The sequence below is a fragment of the Ursus maritimus genome, unplaced genomic scaffold (assembly GCF_017311325.1).
Source record: "Ursus maritimus isolate PB19 unplaced genomic scaffold, ASM1731132v1 scaffold_15, whole genome shotgun sequence".
Classification (NCBI taxonomy): domain Eukaryota; kingdom Metazoa; phylum Chordata; class Mammalia; order Carnivora; family Ursidae; genus Ursus; species Ursus maritimus.
Window position 1 is genome coordinate 5,742,481 of NW_024423897.1, and position 22,630 is coordinate 5,765,110.

General features: G+C 47.7%; 1 long non-coding RNA gene across 1 annotated transcript; it reads right to left on the reverse strand.

The window, feature by feature from the left end:
* Window positions 1–771: 771 nt before the first annotated feature.
* LOC103664500 lies at window positions 772–20,663 on the reverse strand. Its single transcript, XR_569050.2, has 3 exons — window positions 20,382–20,663; window positions 5,563–5,795; window positions 772–914 (listed from the first exon to the last, which is right to left on the reverse strand). It is a non-coding gene; the product is annotated as an uncharacterized LOC103664500 (long non-coding RNA).
* Between the last annotated feature and the right edge of the window lie 1,967 nt (window positions 20,664–22,630).

Consider the following 22,630-nt stretch of genomic DNA (forward strand, 5'->3'; position numbering starts at 1 on the left):
AGATAGAGACAGCCAGCGAGAGAGGGAACACAAGCAGGGGGAGTGGGAGAGGAAGAAGCAGGCTTCCAGTGGAGGAGCCTGATATGGGGCTCGATCCCATAACGCCAGGATCACGCCCTGAGCCGAAGGCAGACGCTTCACGACTGAGCCACCCAGGCGCCCCTGAGTTCAGTTTTTAGATTCCACCTTTAAGTGAGATCATACTTCTTTGTGGTTTTCCCTGCCTGCTTTATCTCCCTCAGCATCATGCCCTGCATGTGGTCAGGAACGGCAGGAATTCCTTTTTTCTCATGGCTGCGTGATTTTTCATTGTGTGTGTGTGTGTGTGTGTGTGTGTGTGTGTGTGTGTATGAACACCCCATTTTCTTTATTCATGTGTCTACCGATGGACACTTCAGCTTGTTTTCGTACCTTGCCTGATATGATGATTTTCTCATGATTACATTGGGATTATGAGTTTGGGGAAGAAAGACCACAGAAGTAAAATGCCATTCACATCACATCATATCAAGGACTGTCGACATGATGTGTCACTGTGGGTGTTGGTTTTGATGACCTGGGTGAGTTACTGTGTGCCCGATTTCTCTACTGTAAGCTTACCCTGTTTCCTCTCTTTTCATGTCCCTTTGGAAGGAAGTCACTGTGTGCAGCCCACAGGTGAAGAGCTGGGAGTTGGTTCCACCTCACGGAGGGCTTACATTTCTTTTTCTCACCCACCAGTTAGCCATCCCTCCATCCATCAATCCATATTCTTTTTTTAACTGTATCTCAAAATAAACTTGCAAATTTATTTTATTTTGTTGCAGGGGATGCACGTGTGAAGGGGTATTATTTCTGTGCCTTGTCCGATACTCATCCCAAGTTTCGATGGTATGTACCTTCTGGATTCTGCCTTCTGGCTCCCACTGGGATCCCTAAATCACAAAATATTGTCAGTCACGAAAAGGAAGTAAGCATGGTTTGTGTAATCCATTTGTTTGCATACCAAGTAGACATTTCTCAAGGCAGCTGCCAGTCTCTGTGATTACTGGTCTTGGCTCTGCCATGACAACATCTTACACGGCGTGCACGGGCAGTACCCCACACCCTGGCTGTCTCTGGCCCGTTCTTTCATTGATTCTAGAGCTTCAATGCAATCAATAAAGAGAAATAAATAAAAAGAATAAATAAACCTCTATTGACCTCTGGTTCCATTCGCATGTCCTAGTTCCCTCTTTTGCTAATTATCCCCGTTGAGAAGGACGCTAGATTCACACACTGAAACCCAAATTCTCCCATTCCCAGTACAGATGCATACATTAGATTTGCATTTCACATAAAGTGAACTTGGAGTTGAAGACAGATATTTTGTGTTTTATAAAGGACCTGCAACATAACACAACTACTGCACATTTTGCAAATACGCCAAATTAGGTATTTTCTGCCAATGTGCAAATAGCCGTGTGGGTATAGCCTAATGGGAAGAGTAATTGAAAGTAGTTGGATTTGATATGAATTTGGCAAATTCTTGCTTAAGTGGAAACTACTGCAGAAACTTTTCTTTCAGCCATCAACCTACTTCTTTGTTGATACCCATCACACTTTGTGATGTTTTCTGTATCTTCCATCGAGGTTGTATATCCCATGAGCCCTGGATGTGTGCAGGTGAGAACAACCAGAATGACTGGCTGGCTGGATGAATGAATGTGATTTCTAGACATTTTTTAAGAAATGCCTGACTTTTCGCTTATACCATTTGGTCTTCCTGCTTCAATTCAAAAGTATTAGTAGTGATGGCTGACAACCCTCAAAGTATATGTTTACTTCCAGGATTTAAAAAATTCTGTTTTAAATCAACACACAGTAATCCTGACTTTTTTATGTGTGTATTTCTATGAACTTTAAGATCGAGGGGCATGACAACAACCACAATCGGGATACAGAACTGGTTCTAGCACCCCAGAAAGCTCCCTTCTGCTCCCCATTTGTATCCTTACCCCGCCCCCACTCCCACATCGCTAGGCCCTGACAATCGCTGGTAGTTCTCTGCCACTGTTATGTCTTTTTGACAATGTCATATGTATGGGATCTCACAGAATGTGATTCTTTGAGACTGACTTCTTTCACTCAGAATACCTTTGAGATGTGCACGTATCAATAGTTCGCTTGTTTTCTTGCAGAGTAGTGCCCCACGGTCTAGACGTGCTGTCGTCTGTCTACCCCCTCACCAGTTGAAAGACATCCAGGCTGTTTACATTTCTGGACAATTATGAACAGAACTGCTATAAACATGAGTGTATAGGTATGTGTGAACGTAAGTTTTCATTTCCCTGGGGCCAGTACCTGAGAATGGGAATGCTAGTTCCCATGGTGAGGGAATACTTAACTGTACCAGAAACCACCAAACTATTTTCCCGTGTGGCTGTACCATTTTGCATTCTCTCCAACAACAGGAGAACTCCAGGTGCTTTGCTACCTGGTCCCTAATGACCGAGCAGGCCTTGGAGCTGGGACTTCATTTTGCTCCATGCTTGACCAGCACGCAGGTGCCTGGATTGAAGCCAGCCTTAGCAGTGTGTCTCTGCGCATCGGACAGCTTACAGCGCTCTGGCCCTGGCTGCCGTCCCTCGGGGACACATGTACTCTTCCAGAGGCACAGCACGCTCCCTCTCGTTTCAGGATTTCTCTTGGACTTCTGTGTGCACTTTGAGTTTTGATTTGTATTTCCATTACTTGTATTATTCGACTGCTACTCTTTGAGATCTTCTCTATGGCAAGCACTTTGCTGAGCACTGTCTTATTCTTAATTACTATTGTTAAATATTTCGAACACAATATATGATGATAAATCCCAACGTATCCCTCACTCCAGGGTGACTGATGAATATTTTGCCCATTTTGCTCAGGATCCCTTTGTTTTAAAAATGAAAACTTCACAAATACATTGGCGTCTCCCTTCCCCAAACCCATTTCTCCCTCCCTTCCTAAAAACAATTGCTCGCCAGAAATTGGTAGGCAGCCTTCTCCCATGTTTTTATACACTTACTACAAATGCAAATATTCATAAAGAACATATGGTATTGTTTGCTGATGCCCTTTCCCTTTTTTATTGTGATAAGAAACAACATGAAATCTTTCTCCTAACAAATGTTTATGCGCACCATACAGCAGTGTTGGCTGTACGTACTTTGCCCTGCAGCGGTTCTCTGGGGCTTTGCCATCTTGCAGGACTGAAACTCTAGCCCATTGAACAGCAACGCCCCACTTCCCCTTCCAGCCCGGCAACCACCATGCTGCTTTCTACTTTGACACGGTAGTACTTGATGACTTTGGTTGCCTCATATAACTGGAATAATGCAATTTATCCTTCTGGGGCTGGCTTCCTACATTCTGCACAATGTCCTCGGGGGTCATCCTTGTTGTAGCAGGTGACAGGATTTCTATCTTTTTTAAGGAGGAGTAATGTGCACTCCCATGTTCCCTCTGGCATTATCTACAATAGCCCAAATGTGGAAATAACCCATATGTCCCTCAGTGGATGGAGGGATAAAGAAAATATGGTATAGACATACGATGGAATATTACCAAGCCTTTTCCCTTTTAATATGTTACCTAATTTAATCTGTCTGCGTGTTATCATTCCCGTTTTACAGATGAGGAAACAAAGACCCAGTTAAATTAAATGATTTGTCTGAAAATAAATAGTAATTAGGGGAGACTTGTTAGACACGGCCTCTCTCACCCCTCTCCTTCACCTCCACACTCACACCCCCACAACACAGAGAAGGGCAGCGCTCCCTTACTCCTCTGGCCCTGTGCTAGCCAGGGTCATTATGCTGGCACCAGAGAGCCGTAGGGACAGACTACGAGTCTGTCTTGCTCAGGAGGAATTGGGACTAGGTGCTAGTCTACCGTGGGGAGCCAGCACACAGCGCCGTGTCTGGCATCTAATAAGTGGGTAGTAAGTTTTCAGTGAATGTTGGAAGAAAACAACTAGGCGGAAGGTGGCTCAGATCTGAGCTTCCGCGGCACCAGGAGGACAAGCCTCATCCACGCCCTTGGCTTAACACCGGCCAGAACTCTTCATTTTCTAGTTCATGGGCTTCCCAGATCTTCCCTTTATATAGTCGGTAAAACCGCAACTTGCCTCTATCATTTGCTCATTACAACCGGACAGAAAGCCTATCTGCCTGACTCAGGCTCTGGTACTTCCAGACAAGGATAGAGGGCCAAGAGCCCAGAGAAGCTTAAAGATCACCCATCACAAGGGAAGAGGTGGTACCTGGATTCACATCCAGGACCAGAATCTGGCCTGAGACGCTCCCCAGAGGTTCGTCCCATGCTCCTGGAGTCTCGAATTCCAGACCTTCCGTCTCACTTGTCATGGTTTTTGTTCCTCGGTGAGGAAATCGAACCAGAGAGTCACACTCTGTTCGGGTCCGGTGGCTCCCGACCCAGCCTAGGAGCCCGGCCTGTGCTACGTATTTCCTGAGACACGAGCTGTCCAGGAGGGGAGCTTTGCGAAAGAGCTATAATGCAGAGCTCCATTTCCTTTTCTGTAAACCGGGGTCAAAAAACCCAGACTCTCAAAAACAGAGGATGAGTCGGTGGTTGCCAGAGGGGAAGTAGGTGGGGTGTTGGGGCAGCTGAAGGGGATGAAGAGCACATTTACAGTGTGAGCACCGAGTAACGTACAGAACTGTTGAATCACTCTATCGCCCGCCCGAAACACATACAACACCGTACGTTACTTATACCTCAATAAAAAATAAAAATGAAAAATGAAAAAATTATATTAAAAAAAGGAGGAGAAAGGATCACGGGAGATCCGATTAAGGTGTTCGTTGTAAGCAGCAGACACAGACTCTGCCTAGAACAACAAATAACATGCGTCGAAGAACCGAGGGGGCTGGAGGCTCGGAGAACTGGAGGGGACGCAAAGGGGCCAGGAAGCGGGCAGCAGCCAGGGGGTCCCAGGGGGCCTCCCACCTCGGGAGTCAGGTGACGCTCCAGACGGGCCAGCTGAACTTACGTCGCTCTTCGTACCCCCAGCTCAGAGCTCAAAACCCTGGAGCAGAGTGTCTGATGGGCCACGTCAGCAGGGGAAAGGGACAGGGAAAACGGGCCAATAATACACACCCCTCCCACCGTGAGCCCCCTGATGGGAGCGTTCCCCGAGGGATGTGTAAGGCATGCGTTGGAAGCAGGGTGGTGACACTAGACAGCCAAAAGTGGCAACTAGCCATCACTGACCAGCTCGAATTGCTTTGAGAATTTGAAATAATTTGTATAAGGTGGCTGACAGAGTGCCTAGTACCTAAACAATTAATTCCATGTCCTGGGCAGATACATGGAAACCTGTAAGGAGAAGTAAAGATAGGAATGATAACAAAACGAAATGAAACGAAACATAACATAACATAACATAACATAACGTAACATAACATAACAACATAACAAACATAACATAACATAACATAACATAACATAACATAACATAACACAAAACAAAACAAAATAAAACAGCAGTTCTCTTCCTGGGAGGACTTGAAAAGCCAGTGTAGAATTACACTTAAATTATACCTCTTTTCCAGACTAAGCCACCGGTTACGAACACAGGGGTTTCTAACACAAGGCTTCGGTAGACAGGGCCAGTCGGAGGCAGCACTTCCATTGCCAAAGGACATTTCAATGTTAAACAGCACACCCTCCAGAATGACTGTGTCCTCAGGGCTGGACGTGGAGGCCTGGGTTATGCTGCTCGGCCAGCACTCTGAACCAGAAGGCACACTTCACAGACCCCCTGAGAGATGGGACTAGGATAGAAAGAAAAAGGTTTAAAACTAAGGGCTGACCTTTGTTCAAAGACCCAAGACCATGTTCCCTTCTGGATATAGTCGAAAAGACACTTTGGTGAGTGTTTTTACCAGAATGAAATAAAAACGGCATCCTTTTTTTCTGCAAGTCTCCAAATATCCAGTTTATGGTTACCTTCTAGCATTCGCAATGCCAGTTTACAGGCCAGGGCCCAGCTAGCTCTAGGAATTACCTGGGAGTTTGCTCGTGAAACAGACCCGGAGGCCTGAGTTGGGGCACTCCCCGAGAATCCAGGATCTGCATTTTGCCAAGGGTACCAGCCAAGGAGTCTTTGACCCGGTGTCTAAGTCCCAGTTAGCTTTTCTTTTGCCGTGGAGAAGGCTTGCTAGGACAAGCTTTATGAAAATAGGGTCTGTTAAGCCAAATAAAATTTCACAGGGAATGTTGAGAAACACTGAATTACAAAACAGAATACACTAAATATTTAAGGAAATTAACTCATTATGGGCGTCTCTTCCCATGAGAATAGTTGCCACATTAGCTAGAAATCATTCTTAACAGTTTAACAGGTCTCTTAAGGGCCTCAAATGAACAATTTATTATATTGGCTCAAATTATTGGGCCTATTTAATAGGAGTTCCAACTACTATGTGCTGAAGGCTCACTTGGTGCTCCGTGCTGTGGGTTTTCAACACCTGAGTACATTTCTCTCCCAACTAAACACATCAGGATGGGATATTATGATTCTATTTCATTTCTTAAAAGGTTTTGTTTATTTATTTTGGCAAAAGACAGATAAAGAGGGGGAGAGAGATAGAGAGAGGTGCCCTATGATTCCATTTCACAGCTAAGAAAACTAAGGCTCAGTACTGTCTTGCCCAAGTCAAAGTCAGAATTCAAACCCAAAGGCACCTCGGTGGCTCAGTTAGTTAAGCATCTGCCTTCGGCTCAGGTTGTGATTTCAAGGTCCTGGGATCAAGCCTGGGGTTGGGCTCTCTGCTCAGCAGGGAGTCTGCTTCTCCCTCTGCCTCTCACCCCACTCATGTTCTCTCTCACTCAAATAAGTAAAATCTTTTAAAAAAAAGATTCAAATCTAAGTCTGTGTGACCTCAGATTCTATTAACCTTTGTGTTGTGTTTGATAGGACCATCATGGCATTTTTAAAGATAGTTATCTCTCTCTCTCTCTCTCTATCATCTATTTATCTATTTATTTGTTTGAGAGAAAGAGAGAGCATGTGCATGGAGGGGAGGGCCAGAGGGAGAGAGAGAGAATCTTAAGCAGCTCCATGCCCATTGCCCAGTCCCCCATCATGGCATTTTTAAAATCACTGTTTCAGGGCACCTGGGTGGCACAGTCTGACTCTTGGTTTTGGCTCAGGTCATGATATCAGGGTTGTGAGATCAGGCTTCAAGTTCAGCATGGAGCCTGTTTGAGGTTCTCTCTCTCTCTCCCCCTGCCCCTCCTCCTTTGCTCTCTCGCTAAAACACAAAACAAAACAACAACGACAAAATATAAAATCATTGTTTCAAGTGTGATGCTGATATTCTCACCAGCCATCCTTGGCATAAGCTAGATTATTGATGTTTCTCTGGGGCTTTTCCCAGGTGCACACTGGGGTCAACTGCATGGCCCGCCATCTACCATCCCAGTGAAGACAGATTGAACACCAAGGGCAGCCCTGGCAGGAGGAAATGGCACAAAGCAACAGTAGGTACCCTTTTGCCCTGCTGTCAGAAGCCAGACTTAAAGCTTTCTCAGTGAAGAGCAGTGGGCGAGGCGTAACAAAATTATAAAAGTTTCTATGTTCCACCTAAGCAAGTCTACGTCTAGCAATTTATCCTAAAGAGATAATTATGGCCGTGTGCGCAGTTTAGTTGAAAGAATGTTCACTTCTGGGTTGGTCATAATAGTGAAATTTGGAACCAACCTAAGTCTCCAACCATGGGAAATTATTGAAATAAATTCTAGTACCTGAGTACCGCAGGACACGCTGCGGCCATTTAAAAAGCTGCTTTGGGATGATATTCAACCATATGGAAAGTTGCTCACAATATGTTGCATATATTTAAAAAACCAAAGAGGCTATAAAGAATTGTATGAAGAGTGTGATCCCATTTTCACAGTATGATTTTTTTTTAAAAAGGAAATAATAAAATTTTAAGTGTTTAATGTTTATTATTCATGTTTCTTGTATTTTCTTGTTTCCATAATGACTGTGTTTTACCTTTGTAGATAGAAAAAAATCATAACTTTGTTCAAACAAAATAAAATACGAAGGTAACAGACAACTTGAAGGGATTTGGGTGGCCCATGTGTCTAAAGCCACTGTTCCCCTATTGGCCCCTCTGCCTATCTCCCAGACCTCTGCCTTCTGACCAGCTCAGAACCCTGGACGGTGCCAAGGATCAAGCCATCCTACAGCAGTGTCTTGGACACTCTCTGCAGATGCAAAAATCCCCATAGGCCATTCGGTTATGTCAGTTATGTTGTAGGAGGTCTAGTTTCCCTGCTTGCCGTCATAGGGGATTCTTGACCCATGGGCTTCTGACTCTCCAACCCTGGCTAAGCCCACAGATCCCTCAGTTTTTTTCACTTTTTAGGAGAAACCAGAGAGGAAGCTGAAGAGTCACCCAATCTGGAGGGATTTTCACACGTCAGAAATGGAAATGAATGCCCATTCTGGTTTGCTGCGGTCCTGACAGCAGGCCTGCAGCAGCCTCATATGTGGGCCAGCTGGACCTCATAAGGTGCATTCAGTCATGTGTGCTGGGCACCCTTTTCACTCCTAGAGACACCATGTTGACCTGCTTTCTCAGAGCCCCCCTTCTAGTGGCAGACATCTAGTGGTCAAATGACCACTCTTGGTTCATGCTGCAGGAGGGGTCAGTGCAGCACCCTCTGGAAGCACTTAGGAGGGACCCCCAATCCATACTTGGAGGTTGAGGGAAGTTTTCCAAAGGTGGTGATGTTCAGCATTGATAGGGAGAAGAATTAAGAAGGGGTCCCTTTACACATTCTCACAGAAGGGACGGGATGATGCTCTTAATTTGCGTTGAGTCATCTGAAGTGATTCTGTAGGCACTTTTTTAAAAATTAAGAGTATTTATTTATTTATTTATTTGAGAGACAGAGCATGAGCGAGAGCGACAGCACAGCTGGAGGAGAGGCAGAGGGAGAGGGAGAAGCAGGCTTCCCGCTGAGCAGGGAGCCCAATGCGGAACTCGCTTGCAGGACCCTGGGATCGTGACCTGAGCTGAAGGCAGACGCTTAACCGACTGAGCCACCCAGGCACCCCATCTGCAGGAACTTTCCACCCAAGTGGGTTCTGGGGGCTCTGAGTCTGGTCATGGGGCCCTAGATCTCTGGCCAGGGCACCAGACAAGAGATGAGAAGAACCAGGAGGGGTCCATAAGCCCAGTGAGCGGGGGCAGGGCAACCAAACTCAAAGCCAGACATCGGGTTCCACCAAGCTTCCATCTGAAGAGGGCTGGGCAGGTGGCAGGACAGAGCAGGATGGGGGCAGCAGAGGCTGAGAGGTGTGCAGCTTGGAGAAAGGCCCCCAGGGGGAGCTCAACGGAGCCGTTGTTCTCAGCTTTCTCCACTGCAACTGTTGCTTTAAGCTTCCTCAGCCTCTGATGCCAGGAGGAGAAAAACCTGTTACAGAACCCAAAGAGAGAAAAGAGAGACAAGTCTAGAAGAAGAGCTGTTTGGCATTAAACCTAACAGGGGAGGTAGAATATACTACTTAACAAAGAAGGGCTGGTGATGAGAGGCACATACGCCCCTACGTAGTTAGCCGTGAAGGAGACTTGCACCACCCTGTGGTTTCCCCAAGGTCAGCCATACATCTCTCACCCTCCCGATGGCCTGCCCCAACCCATGGCCCCTTCTCAACCTGGCCCCCACTTCCCAGTGGCTCCTCCCTGCTGTGTCTGGCATCCACCAGCATGAGGTAACCTTCCCCAAGCATCCAATCGAGAACACCCCTGCATTGTGTTCTCTCACATGCTGGCTTGTTTCCGCTTGTCCACAGAGACCATCCCTCCTGAAAATGGGCTTCTTGCTGCATTCATTGTTCTCTCTCCCATTGTGTTCTGAGAGCAGGACCCTGTCTGGTGCATCACTGTAATCTAGACCTTAGAACAGTGCCTGGTACATCATATGGTTTGATATAAAACTGCTGAATGAATGAATGAATGAATGAATGGTAAATGAATGAATGGTGATTGTGTCTGAGGGGAAAGAAAACAAGCTCCAGAATCAGACATGGATGCGCCCAGGATTGAACCCAAGTCCACCACTTACGCATGGAGAAATTTCTGAGCCCAGAGTCCCAATTTGTAAAATGGGCTATGCAAGGATTGTGGATTTGCATAGGGCCTAATATAGAGTAAGGGTTCTAAAAGGTAGCTATTTAATTTATTACCATGATAAAGAATAAGGAAGGAGACTTTTGCTGTTATATCAGAGAGGGGATGGGTAAGAGTCCAGAATGGCCAGCAGGCAAGCTGCATGGGTCAGGAAGGGGAGGCAGGAAGGGGAAGATGGGATGACCTGCTCTAAGGCCCTCTAGGCCATCACACAGCAGGGAGGAAAGGCCGAGCTGACAGGTCTCTCAGCTCTCAAGAGCAGGCTGAGTGTGGTTTCTCCGGGCACTCCCTGGGCAGAAACCAGAGCAAACTCACGGCCCACCATCATTGCTCAGAAGCATGAATGTTTCTAGGGAGGAAGCTTAGCCACCTTCACTGCCCCGGCCACACTCTCCCATCATGCCCCAGCCATGGGGCTCTGTTTGTGTACCTAACTGTGTAGACTGCCCCTGTAGAGAAATCGGGTTGGACAACTTGGAGTCCTGTTGCATTTTTTTTCATGTGATGTAGATGACTACCCAGATATTGCTGTTGGGCCAGGCCTGCAGGAAAAGGGAAAGTTCAGCCAAATACAAGAACACAGTCTAGAAAAAACGAGGTAGTAAAGAAAGACGCAGTTGGGTCATTGCCATGTGGGTTTGGGCCAATGGCTTCCCCTCTCTGGGCTTCAGTTTTCTCAGTTACCACGTGTTCTTGTTCCTTCCCTATATCATTCACTCATTGATTCATTGATTCAAAAATATTTCTCAAGCACCTAGTTTGTACCAGGGACTGCTGTAAGCACTGGGGGTTCAGGAATGAGCAAAGCTGAGAAAAATCCCCAGCCTCACGTTTACTGCCCATCGTAAACAAAACCAGGAAAATTGCTGTATCTTAGTTCAGGATAAGTGCTAAGGAGAAAGAACAGTAGAGAAGGGTGACAGGGAGCCTTTTCCAAAAGGGTGACTTCAGTCAAGGGTGAGTCAAGACCTAAGGGAGTGAGCCAGGATGCCATCTGGGCAAAGGGGGTTCCAGGCAGAGGGGGAAGCCAGTGGGCAGAGCTGCCTTGAATATGAAGCTTTCTCATCTCCACTCCTTTCACTGCTCCCAGCTAGCCTCCTGGCTGCAGCTTCCTAAGGGCCTCCCTGCCCTTACTCTTGCCTCTTTCCCCCCACATTAGATGTAGTGGATAATAATCTAAATATATAATACCAGTTCCCCACCTCCTATACCTGTAATGGCTTCAGGCAGCATCGTACCCATGACCCATGGTGACCTCTCTACCCATGTACCCATAAGCTTTCCTCTCTCTACCCATGACCCAGGTGACCTTTTAAAAAGTAATTCAGTCCCCATCACTTCTCTTCTCAAAACTGGCCAGGTGTCCCTACCACACCCATAGCAAATGGTGGTCGTTCCCTATGGGCTGAGCCCGGCTCTCTCCTCTCTCCCTGGTTCACTCCTTCCCCGCCACTCGGGCCAGGCTACTGTTTCTGCAGCCTTCGGGGCTTTACCCATGTCTTCCGCCTTGATATCCTTCCCTGGCTACCCAAGCCTGGCTTCCTGACCTCATGCACATGCTGCCTTCTTCAGAGAGAGCCACCTTCACCAGCCTGTCCGCACGAGCAGCCATCACCCTCTGTCCCCTCGCTGTGCTTTATCTGTTGTCGTAGCATTCATCACTCCCCTCATTTTATATATTCACAGTAGTAGCTGTAATTGATCAGGTGGTTACTACATGCTGGACCCTGTTCTAATCATCCAAGAATTAACTTATCTTCGCTCCGTCTCCATGAAGATGTTATTATTATTAACTACATGCTCTGGACCAATAACTTGAGATACAGAGAGGTTAAGAACTGTGCTCAAAGCTCCCAGCTGGAGAGTGTCAGAGAAGATTCAAATCCTGGAGCTCCCATTATTAACCATAACACTCTAGACCAGCACTACCCAAACCACTCTGTGATGACAGAAGCGTTCTGTGTCCGTAATGGTAGCCGCTGGCCACAAGTGCCTGTTGAGTGCTTGAAATGTGTGTGACCAAGGAATGGAAACTTTAATTTTATTTCATTTTAATTATTTTTAATTTCAATAGCCACATGTGGCTAATGGCTACTGTATTAGACAGGGGAACCCTACAGCCTCTTATTTGTTCCTTTTTAATGTCATCTCTCATAGGAGGAGGGAACTTCTCTGTGCCTCAGTTTTCTTATTTTTATAGTGATGTAAATACTTTATAGGACTGTTGTGAGCATGAGTATATATATTTTATATTATATAATTTTATTACATTATATATCTATTGCTATCTATACCTATATACGGTATATAAAGGGCTGAGGACATAGCCTATCTACTCAATGCTCATTAATTATCATAATCATCACCATCATTGTCATTCCTATTATCATTATGAGGCTCCATAAGTCCAAGGACTTTGTTCACTGATGAATCCCATTACCTGGAAGATTCTTAGCACATAGTAGGTGCTCAATAAATATTTTTTTAATGAATAAGTGAACTGAATTGACTGTGGGACTTGAACAGAAATCAACTGCACAAACATGAACTCTTTCAGGGCCTTGGAAGGGCATGTAAATGAGTGAAGGGGAACAGTCTAAGATAGTGGGGGAGGATTGGGGACTGTGGCAAATTGAAAAGAAGGCCAAGGTCAAGACTTTCAAGATCATTTTCTGGGGGTGGGAGCAGCAGGGAGCACTGTGGTTCCAGGAGAACACCCACAGCTAAAAGGCATCCATGAGCTGCCAGTTTGGGGGACTTCGCTACTCCATGATTACAACTGTCTGATTCTCTTTCCCAAAAGTTGAACTCTAGACATTCCATAGTCTTGATAGGTGTTGTTTGCATGTAAAGCAATCCCAGACCTAGAGCTCAGAAAACCAATGCTGTAGATGGTGCCGAATGAAGACATATTTGTTCAGAAGTTCCATGTGAAGAAAGAAAGAAAGAAAGGAAGGAAGGAAGAAAGAAAGAAAGAAAGAAAGGAAGAAAGAAAGAAAGAAAGAAAGAAAGAAAGAAAGAAAGAAAAGAAGAAAGAAAGAAAGAGGAAGGAAGAAAGGAAGGAAGGAAGGAAGGAAGGAAGGAAGGAAGGAAGGAAGGAAGGAAATGTGAATGGCTTGCAAACAGGAACATCAGTCTGGGACATGGCAGCCGAGTTGACAGCAATGACAAGGAAAGGATCCAGCACAATGCCTTGTCTAGAAAGAAATCTTTTTTGGACAAGATTTGAGTTCTGGAAACTGTGCTTGTAGTTGACCTGGAGCTCACTGGGGCATTTATTTTTTGTTGTTGACTAGAACAGTCGGCAAAATGGCCTCCACCATTTGACTTGCTAGTTCTTTCTCTCTCCCAGCCACGTACAGTTATGTTGATGTAAGGCATGAGTACATATGACACACTTGAATGCTGTTCTAAGAGTCGCATCCCTCGTGTGAGTCACTACTGTGTGATCTTGGGCACCTCTCAGACATGGATTAGGTCATCAGGCACTTCCAACATAAAAAGTGATATATCCTTCAGTGATTCTAAATCAGAAGTGGCTCATAGATAATCTACAGCCAACACCTGTGGTTTGTTTGGCCCACATTATTTTTTTTAAGATTTTATTAATTCATTTGACACAGAGAGAGAGGGAGGAAGAGAGCACAAGCAAGGGGAGCAGCAGGCAGAGGGAGAGGGAGAAGCCGACTTCCAGCGGAGCAGGAAGCCTGATACATTGGGGCTTGATCCCAGAACCCTGGGATCATAACCTGAGCCAAAGGTAGAGCGAGATACCCAGGTGCCCCGCTCACATGGTTTTTTAAAAGTTAGTCGATATATTAGTTTTCTACTGCTTCTGTGACAAATTATCACAAATTTAGTGACTCAAAACAATACAAACTCATTCTTACAGTTCTGGAAGTAAAAACTCAGACACAGGTCTCACTAGGCTAAAAACAGGGCTGCGTTCCTTCCTGAAGGGTCTAGCAGAGAAGCTCTTTTCCTGCCTTTCCCAGCTACCACTCACGTTCCCTAGCTGTGGTCCCTTTCCTTCATTTTCAAAACCAGATCACATCTCTCTGTGCCTTTCTTCCACAGTCACATCTCCAGAGACTCTCCTCTTCTGCCTCCCTCTGTCATTTTTAAGGACCCCTGTGATTACATTGGGCCCACCCAGATATTCTGGGATTCTGAGATTTAAAGGTCAGCTGATTACCAACCTGAATTTCTCTTTGCCACATAACTGAATGTACTCAAAGTTTCCAGAATTAGGACATTGATCACATTTCCTTTTTTGACCTAAAATCTAGTTTTCTAGTTTCCCTTAAATGAATATCTGCTGACTGGTGACCCTGGGCCCCAATCTTGCACGAGCAGGCCCTCATTAACAATATGGCAACAATTAGCTTGACCCGAGCTGTCCTGTTTGCCCCAGACTTCACCCCTCCTTATCATCTTCCTGACTAATGCTCAGAGTAAGCTGCCATTTGTTATTTCCCTGGGCTACTGTTTTTCCTACCAAGCTTTCTTCACTCACTTGCATGTTTCCCCTGGCCTCATCAGCCAGTGAACCTTCAGCACAGGTCCTAACGCTTAAATATTCGGAAAGTTCAGCTGTGTCGCTTCTGCTATCTGTCTCCATCAGAAATATTACAGAGTAATGTATGCAGTGGATCCCCGCCCACATGTGATAAGGGAGCCTGGTGTTATAGGCAACCTAGGGAACTCACAGCAATGGAAGGGACCGGGGAGGGACGAGTGAGGCTGAGGGGTTCCCAACGGTGCGCAATGCCAGCACGGATCACCACATATATGACGGTGTGCCAGGGACCACACTCGGGGCTCGTGATTTTCTTTTGCTGAGTTCTCCCAACTGCTCACTGAGGTGGACGTTATTATTTAGCTTTCCCCACTCCCTTGTGAAAACTGTGGCACAGAGAAGTTAAGTAAGTCGTGCAACGTCACACAGCTGCAGAGGACGAGTTGGGATTCAGACATGTTATTCTCATTGCAGAATCTGAGTCTTAACCCCTCTAGCTTCTGTCATCAGAGACGGAGTTGTATGCGGCTTCAAGCTTTTGAGGGGCTGGACTTAGGAGGATAACCTGGACCCCAGGGGATCATTCTAGCAGGTCTCCAAAATGGACTTGAGTCCCTCTGAGTTCCTAAGTTGACACAGGAAACCCTGAAACAGGAACAAAAGCCCTCTGTCAGAGGAGGCTTCAGCTCGGGGGAATTTTGGCCTTGATGTTGCCTGCGGAGACTTCCTAAATCATAACCCTTGCAGTCTGGGAGTATGAGATGTTTGTGAGAGGGCATGAACCCTGTAAGAGATTAACAGGGAACACTGGTAGGGTGGGGGAAGGAAGAGGGAAGCCTGTGAAAATCTGGCACTTCGGCTCGCTTTTCGCGCATTAAATTTAGCTGTGAACTTGGTAGTTTCCTGGATTTAAAGAGAGCGGCCGGCCCCTCCAGGTCTAGTAAGGGCCCGTTAAAGCAGGGCTCCGAGAAGGCCCACCCCACAGCTGGGCAGTGCGGGCTGGGTTCATGGCCATATGCTTGGACATGCACCACCCAAATTATATTCTGCCTGTGGCAAATGAGATTCTGATTTCTTGCTAGAGGCAAACAGTCACCATTTGCCAGGACGAGGAAGGCAGAGGGAATTCTGTTTGACAAGGGCAGATGAGACTCACAGAAGACTGGCCAAAACTGGCCAAGCCACCGGGACAGCGGTGTGATGACTGTGAGCAGGGCGCCCATCTGCAGGGATGGCCCCAAACTATGCCTCCTGTCCCGGAAGAGCTTTGATAGTGTCCCTTCCACTTCCCCAAAGTCCCAGTTTAGCTGATAATAGAGACGGTCATCTTCTGAAGTCAACCCCTGTGAATGCTTTCCAAAATAAACCCCCTGTATAGGTTGTTGGTATCTTTTTTGTTTCTGTCTCCAAAGAGAAATGGACAGAAAATTAATCAGCTATTGAGAAGTATCATGAAAAGTGAGAGCTGCAAAGAAGCTCTAGAAATTGTCTGGGGAAAGGAAACAAATGTGTGGCATCTCTCTTCCAGCCCAGACACAGTTCAGGCACGTAACATGAACAACTTCATTTCTCACAAAAGTGCCGAGAGGAATGTTAAGTATTATTAGCCTTTTTTTAAAGATGAGGAACCTGGGGTGCCTGGGTGGCACAGCGGTTAAGCGTCTGCCTTCGGCTCAGGGCGTGATCCCGGCGTTATGGGATCGAGCCCCACATCAGGCTCCTCCACTATGAGCCTGCTTCTTCCTCTCCCACTCCCCCTGCTTGTGTTCCCTCTCTTGCTGGCTGTCTCTATCTCTGTCGAATAAATAAATAAAAATCTTTTAAAAAAATAATAAAGATGAGGAACCTGTAAAAAGGACTCAAGGACAGACACTCGGTTGAGGGCATTACTGTGATTAGAATTCAAGCTTGGGACCTCCCCACCTCCCAGTCCATGGCTCTCATCCTCACCCCAGGCTGCCTCTTTTTTTCCCCCATGACCATTTTTTTTGGCCAAATTAAAGAGGAATGGTCCATGTATCCTGGGAGAGTTATGGATTTTGTATTGTGCTATGGCCTAAATATTTGTGTCAAATTCATACGTTGAAATCCTAACGCCCAAAGGGATGGTATCAGAAGGCAGGGCCTTTGGGAGGTCCTTAGGTGGTGAGGGCGGAGCCCTCCTGAATGGGATCAGGGTCCTGGTAGAAGAGATTCCACAGAGCTCTCTAACCTGTCCTGCCACATGGGGACACAGTGAGAAGGTGCCGGCTACGACCCAGGAAGAAGAGGGCTTCCACCTGAACATGACCATGCTGGCACCTTGACCTTGGACTTCCAACCTCCAGAACTGTGGAAAATACATTTATGCTGTTTATAAGCTACCCGGTCTGAGATCTTTTGTTATAGCAGTTGGAACTGGACTAGCCACAGAGGCCACCCGACTCTGCGCAACAAGGTAACTTACTAGAAGGATACGGAGTATTCCCATATTTATGAGGATGGCTTTAAGAACTGGCTTGCACATGAAGACGCCAGACAACTCCTGGGGGTCTCCCCAGCAGGGCAATGCAGGCTTCCTCAGGGTCCCAGCTGGAACGAATGTGGGCAGTCACTCGACTCCCTTACTTCACTCTCCTCCTCCAGCTCCTCACCTCCCATCCCGCACTCAGCCTGACCCAGCTGAGCTGTGGCCCCACGTGCACGTCTCCCTACTTGCAGGGTACATTTGAGGGACTCCGTGAGCCTGTGCCACTCACCCAGCATTAGAATTGCCAAGCTTGTATCTTTTTTTTTTTGTTAGAGAAAAATATCTGCAAACCAAGATCGATTATTTGAGGAGCACTCAAAGACAGAATAATCTTTCTTTCATAGCCTAATAAATATGGTTGGCATGACCTGTTCTGAGTAAACACTAATTATTCATCTAGTAAAACTTTCATCCTTGGAAACTGCATCTTTCAGTGGAAAGAGTCTTAACATCAGACCGGTCTAGTTTCAAATCCCAGATTCCACGTCTGATTATCTGTGAGACCACGGACAGGTGTCTGTTCTCTGCAAGCCTTTCTCTGCAATCTGTAAAATGGGTATGTATCCTCTACCTCCCTTTCCCAAAGAGCACTCACAAGGATCACATGCTATAATACATATAAGATTCTAGCATTCCTTTCCCCTAAACCCTCACGGCCTCCTGGAAGGGCTGGATAGACATAGCATCTGTTTTCCAGATCCTCTTCTCCCCAAACCCTTAACCCCCTCCTTCTAAGGGACCCACCATCTGTTCCAGGAACATGCTCACAGGAAGGCTCTGACACTCCTGTGCAGTAAGGTGGGAGGACTGATGAGGCCTCCCAAGGTGACTCATCTAGGACAGTGTATTGGAAGATGCGCTCTGTCTGGGTCAAAAGCCTGGAAGGTCAAATAGAAAGTGGTGGTCAGAGCACTGATATTTTCAAGACAAGTAATGCAGCCGACATCAGGAGCTCCAGCAATAGTGAGGGGGCCACAGGCACCAAGACCACAGGTTAGGCAGGAAAGTCCAGACTGAAAGTCAACAGCTAAGTGACTTACTGAGACCTAAGGGCCAAGTGGTACAAGTAGGACACGGATGGAAATCCACCCAGGCCTGGGCCGGCATCCAGGCTCCGCATTTACTAGCATGGGAATGTGGGCAAGAGAATTTTGGTTTCTGCGCATCTGTAAAATGGGAGCATTGCCATCAAGTCAGAGGGCTTTCGTTCAGATCAAAAGGGCAAAAGAGCTCTAAGGAATTTGATCCACGCTGGGCTGCTGAGCTTGCTTGCTGCAAATCGTTGCTTCCTTCTAGGGCACGTATGTGTTTCCCGGGCCGCTGCTGTTCCTTGGGAAGAAACGACTGGAAGAGGCCACATCGACCTTTTCTGGGCTGTGGGTTAGACTGCTTTTGCTTTTCTTGTACTCATCCCACCTCTTCCCCCAGCTCTGCCTCTCCACAGCTTGCCCGAGAAGGGGGGCAGCGCCTTTTCTCTTTTATCGAGATGAGAAGCCTGCCTTCGCCTCTCCTGCCCCTGCCCACATCCCACCCACCCTTGCGGCCACTTGGGGGGTTTCCCTTAGTGGCAGAGCTATCTGGGGATAGGCTGCCGAAGTCAAAAATAGGGCAGACGAGGAAGGGAGGCTTGACAGGAAGTCCAAATAAGCACTTCCTCCCACCCACTTTCAAACTTCTGAGGTACCTCAGTTAAAACAGCAGAGAACGAGATAGAGAGGATGAAAAATACATTTTTTTTGAAAAGAATGAACTTGTCAGCTTTGAGGAAATGGAGGAAATGGAAAATATTGCTCCTCATTGTCTCGCATGTAGCGACTGATTCCTACTTTCCTCATGTGTATCCCAGGATGCGGGTGGTGAGGACTGTGTCTGGTGGGGTGGCAGGAGTGTCTCGGGGGCTGTCAGGACAGAGTACAGCCTGGCCTGAGGAAGGGCTGCTGTGGGCTGGCACCTGCAGCCTCCAGGAGCTCTGGTGAGCACGGCCCTTGCACCTCCCAGAGTGGTTGCATGGCAAGCCTGTGCCCCCCGGCACACCCATTCTGAGGCAGGGTCACCACATTCTGTGTCTTAGTGTATGGCCACTGGGTGTGTGGAACTGCCCTGCCCGGGAAGTGGTCAGGGCCCCTTCTGGGCTTTCCTGCTCTACCCTCTTGTGGGGGTGGAGCCCTTTGCCATCCAGAACGACTCCACACAGATGGCGCTTCCACTACCGGCGTCTGAGAATGGAGGGGAAAACTGTCCCCTCCCTGTGAAGGTGACAGCTTGTTCCCTCTATAGGCAAACCTGCCCAGGCCCTAAAGAAATTTCAATAGCAATTCACTCTAGCACCTCACCTCGAGTGGCACATGTGGCCATAAAATGTTGGTGGAGGTGAGGCTGGGGTCAACCCATGCGAGGGCATTTGTCTCCATTGCCCACAGCACCCCATATCGTCAACCTCTCGGGGCCACACGCCACCACTTTTGTCTCTCTCCCCCAGCCAAGACCCTCGCTACAAATCAAATCCGAATAAGCACATCCTCTTACCCACCTTCTAATGCCTTAGGGGCCTCTCCTAGGAAGGTCAACACACTCTCCCCTCCAAAGGCCTACTTTCCATTCTCTCCTGATGTCCGATGACAAGTCCCCAGACCCTGCCCCCACCCCACATGCAGAAACTGCAGCTCCCAAGTGTCTTCTGATGGATTGCTTAGCTTTCTCACCCCTCAAATTAGCTGTGAAGAAGACAGTTATCTCCCCACCTGATTCTGCTGTGAGTTAGCGGGAAGAGAGGGGGTTTCAATTCCAGATGGGGTGGGGTGAGGCAGGGGGAAATGGGGAAGGTCCCCGAATGTGGGTTGCAATGTGCAATTCCTACATCTGCTTTTAGTCCCTAAGATAAAAAAATCTGACACCTCACTCCCTACAAGCATCGCTTTCTTGTCCACAAGCTCATTGATCCCACATTTAAAATTCCTATCCCGAGAGCCCCTGCGCCCTATACCAGCATGTTGTTCATACTGTGCACAGAGACTGTTTGCCCCCTTCCTAATCTGGAGATAATATCCCAAAGCCTGAGAACGCCTCTGCTAACCTTTCCACTTGCTCCTTCGCGAGTCCTGGCTTTCTCCACTGGCTGAGGGAGAGGGAGCAATGGGAGAGGACATTCCCACCCAGGCCATGGCTTTCCATCACTGTGCCGTACCTGCCTGTCTCTGTGCTCTGCTTCACGCTTGAAGTCAAGACCGATGCGTGTTAAAGGATTGGTGTGAGTGGGCCCAGCCTTCATTGCTGCAGCGCCCCCTGTGCTGCAGGGGGTACCGGTGGACGGTGGGCGGTACCCAGGGGCTGCGGCTATGCCTCTCCATCTTACAGGCAAGGAGCCCGAGGCTGGGCCCGGCGAGCCGGCCTGCACAGGATCACCACGGTCCTTCTGGCATTCTGAGCCTCTCTTGGGGATGACCTGGCCCTGCCCCCAGAACTTCTGGAACCCTCGGCAAGAGACACGAGATGTGAAATTTGCGAGTGTTGGGAAATCACCAAGGTCTGAGGAAGAGGAAAGTCTCCAGGCCTGAGGCAACCCACTTCCCCTCGAGTCACCTGTTCTTGTCTGTTCGGTGGCCCTTCTGAGGAATGAGCCTGTGGTCGTATGGGGAGGGGGCACCAAAGGCCTCGTAGAAAGTGCTGGATCCTCTTTGTAGCTTGTCCAGATTGACAACCTCCCTTGCTCTTCACGGGAAGGAGGCTGATAGAGTAGGACAGAGCGCAGGCTGTGGAAACAGAGCCGGGTTTGACTCCCTACTCCACCTGGGTGATTTATGGAACATCTCAGAGCCTTGAGGTGACAGAGAGGGAAGGACGGGGGCTCTGGACCCAGAGAGGGCGCCAGATGAGACCTGGCTGCACGACCTATTTGCTGGGCACAGGACAGCAGTTAGCTTTACCTCTCTGAGCCTCAGCTTTCCCTTCTGTAAAATAGGGGAGGTAATAGTGTGAATAATTAAATAAGACAATTAGTGGCACGTTTTTAGCCTACTCCCTGGCGCATGGGAAGGACTCCAGGTGTTTCTCCCGTGATGAGTCTCATCTCCATCATCACTGTCATCCACATTTCTCACCTGCCGAGTCTCTCTTCTAAATGTCCTCCATGGATCGTCCATCTTGGCCACATTTATTGGAGAGTTCTTTCAAGGGAGCCTACTTTTTAGCTATACCTTAATTCAATTTCTGTGTTTCTGTAGATATTTATCCTCCTGAGTGGGAGTGAACATCATGAAAAAAACCGCTTCTGCTTGTAAGAATGATCTTAAATATTCCTTTCCACAGGTGCTCCGTGTTTGTTTGCTCACAAAGCANACGCCAACACCCCCCCCCCCCGCCCCAGGTCCAGAATGTCCTTCCTCTGCTCCATTTCCAAAGGCCCTGCTGCAATTCCAGCTAATTCCACATCTTCTTTTTTTTTTTTTTTTTAAGATTTCATTTATTTATTTGAGAGAGAAAGAAAGAGAGAGCAGGGGCACGAGCATGGAGTTGGGGCAGAGGGAAAGGGAGAAGCAGGCTCCCCACTGAGCAGGGAGCCCAATGCGATGCGGGGCTCCATCCCAGGACCCTGAGATCATGACCTGAGCTGAAGGCAGATGCTCAACCCACTGAGCCCCCCAGGTGCCCCCCACGACAACTTCTTTGACTACCCTACCCCAGAAATGATTTCTCTCTTTCCTTCTCTTTTCAAATAGCTTTTTGTCATTGACCACTATTTTGGTGATTTGAAACCCCAAGGGACCTCTCCCCCCAATGGCGGAGCTTTTGAACGGCAGGCCGTGCCCTGTCGAGCACATTCGTAATTGAGAGCTCTTAGGTCCCAGGCCCTGTGAAGAGCACTTGGCTGGGCGGCCTCGATTGATGACTGGTGCCCCCAGCACCCCGGGCACCACATTCTATGGACCGATTCTCAGGTGCTGGACCTGGACTGAAATGCAGATCTAGAAGTTCACAACGACCTGGAGAGGCTGGAGCAGGGACAGTAGAGCTCCTTAGATCATGCGTAAGATGGGAACTCTGCGTGGCCAAAGCTACCCTCAGAAAGCCTTCAAGAACGGACCTCCTCAGGGACCGAGGCAGTGGGTGCAACTTAGCGCGATGCTTTCCTCAAGCGTCAGAACTGAGGGTTGTGTGTGTATGTGGGCGTGCAGAGCATTGGCTCAAGCGGAGAAACTGTGTTTAGAGACTGCGAAGTTGCACGAATATATTTGCTCTTATACACCGGATTTGCCCTCTGCCAGGAAGGTCCTCACACTGTGAGAATCGCGGGGTTCTGAGACCAGCTCAGAGAGCAGCAGATGCCCGTGTCCTGCCCCAGGGCCACTCCAGAGAATGTAGTCTTTGAGTAGAAGACACGGGGGAATCAATAGTGACTAGAATCTACGTGGGAAACCACAGCGGATAGAGCCCGTG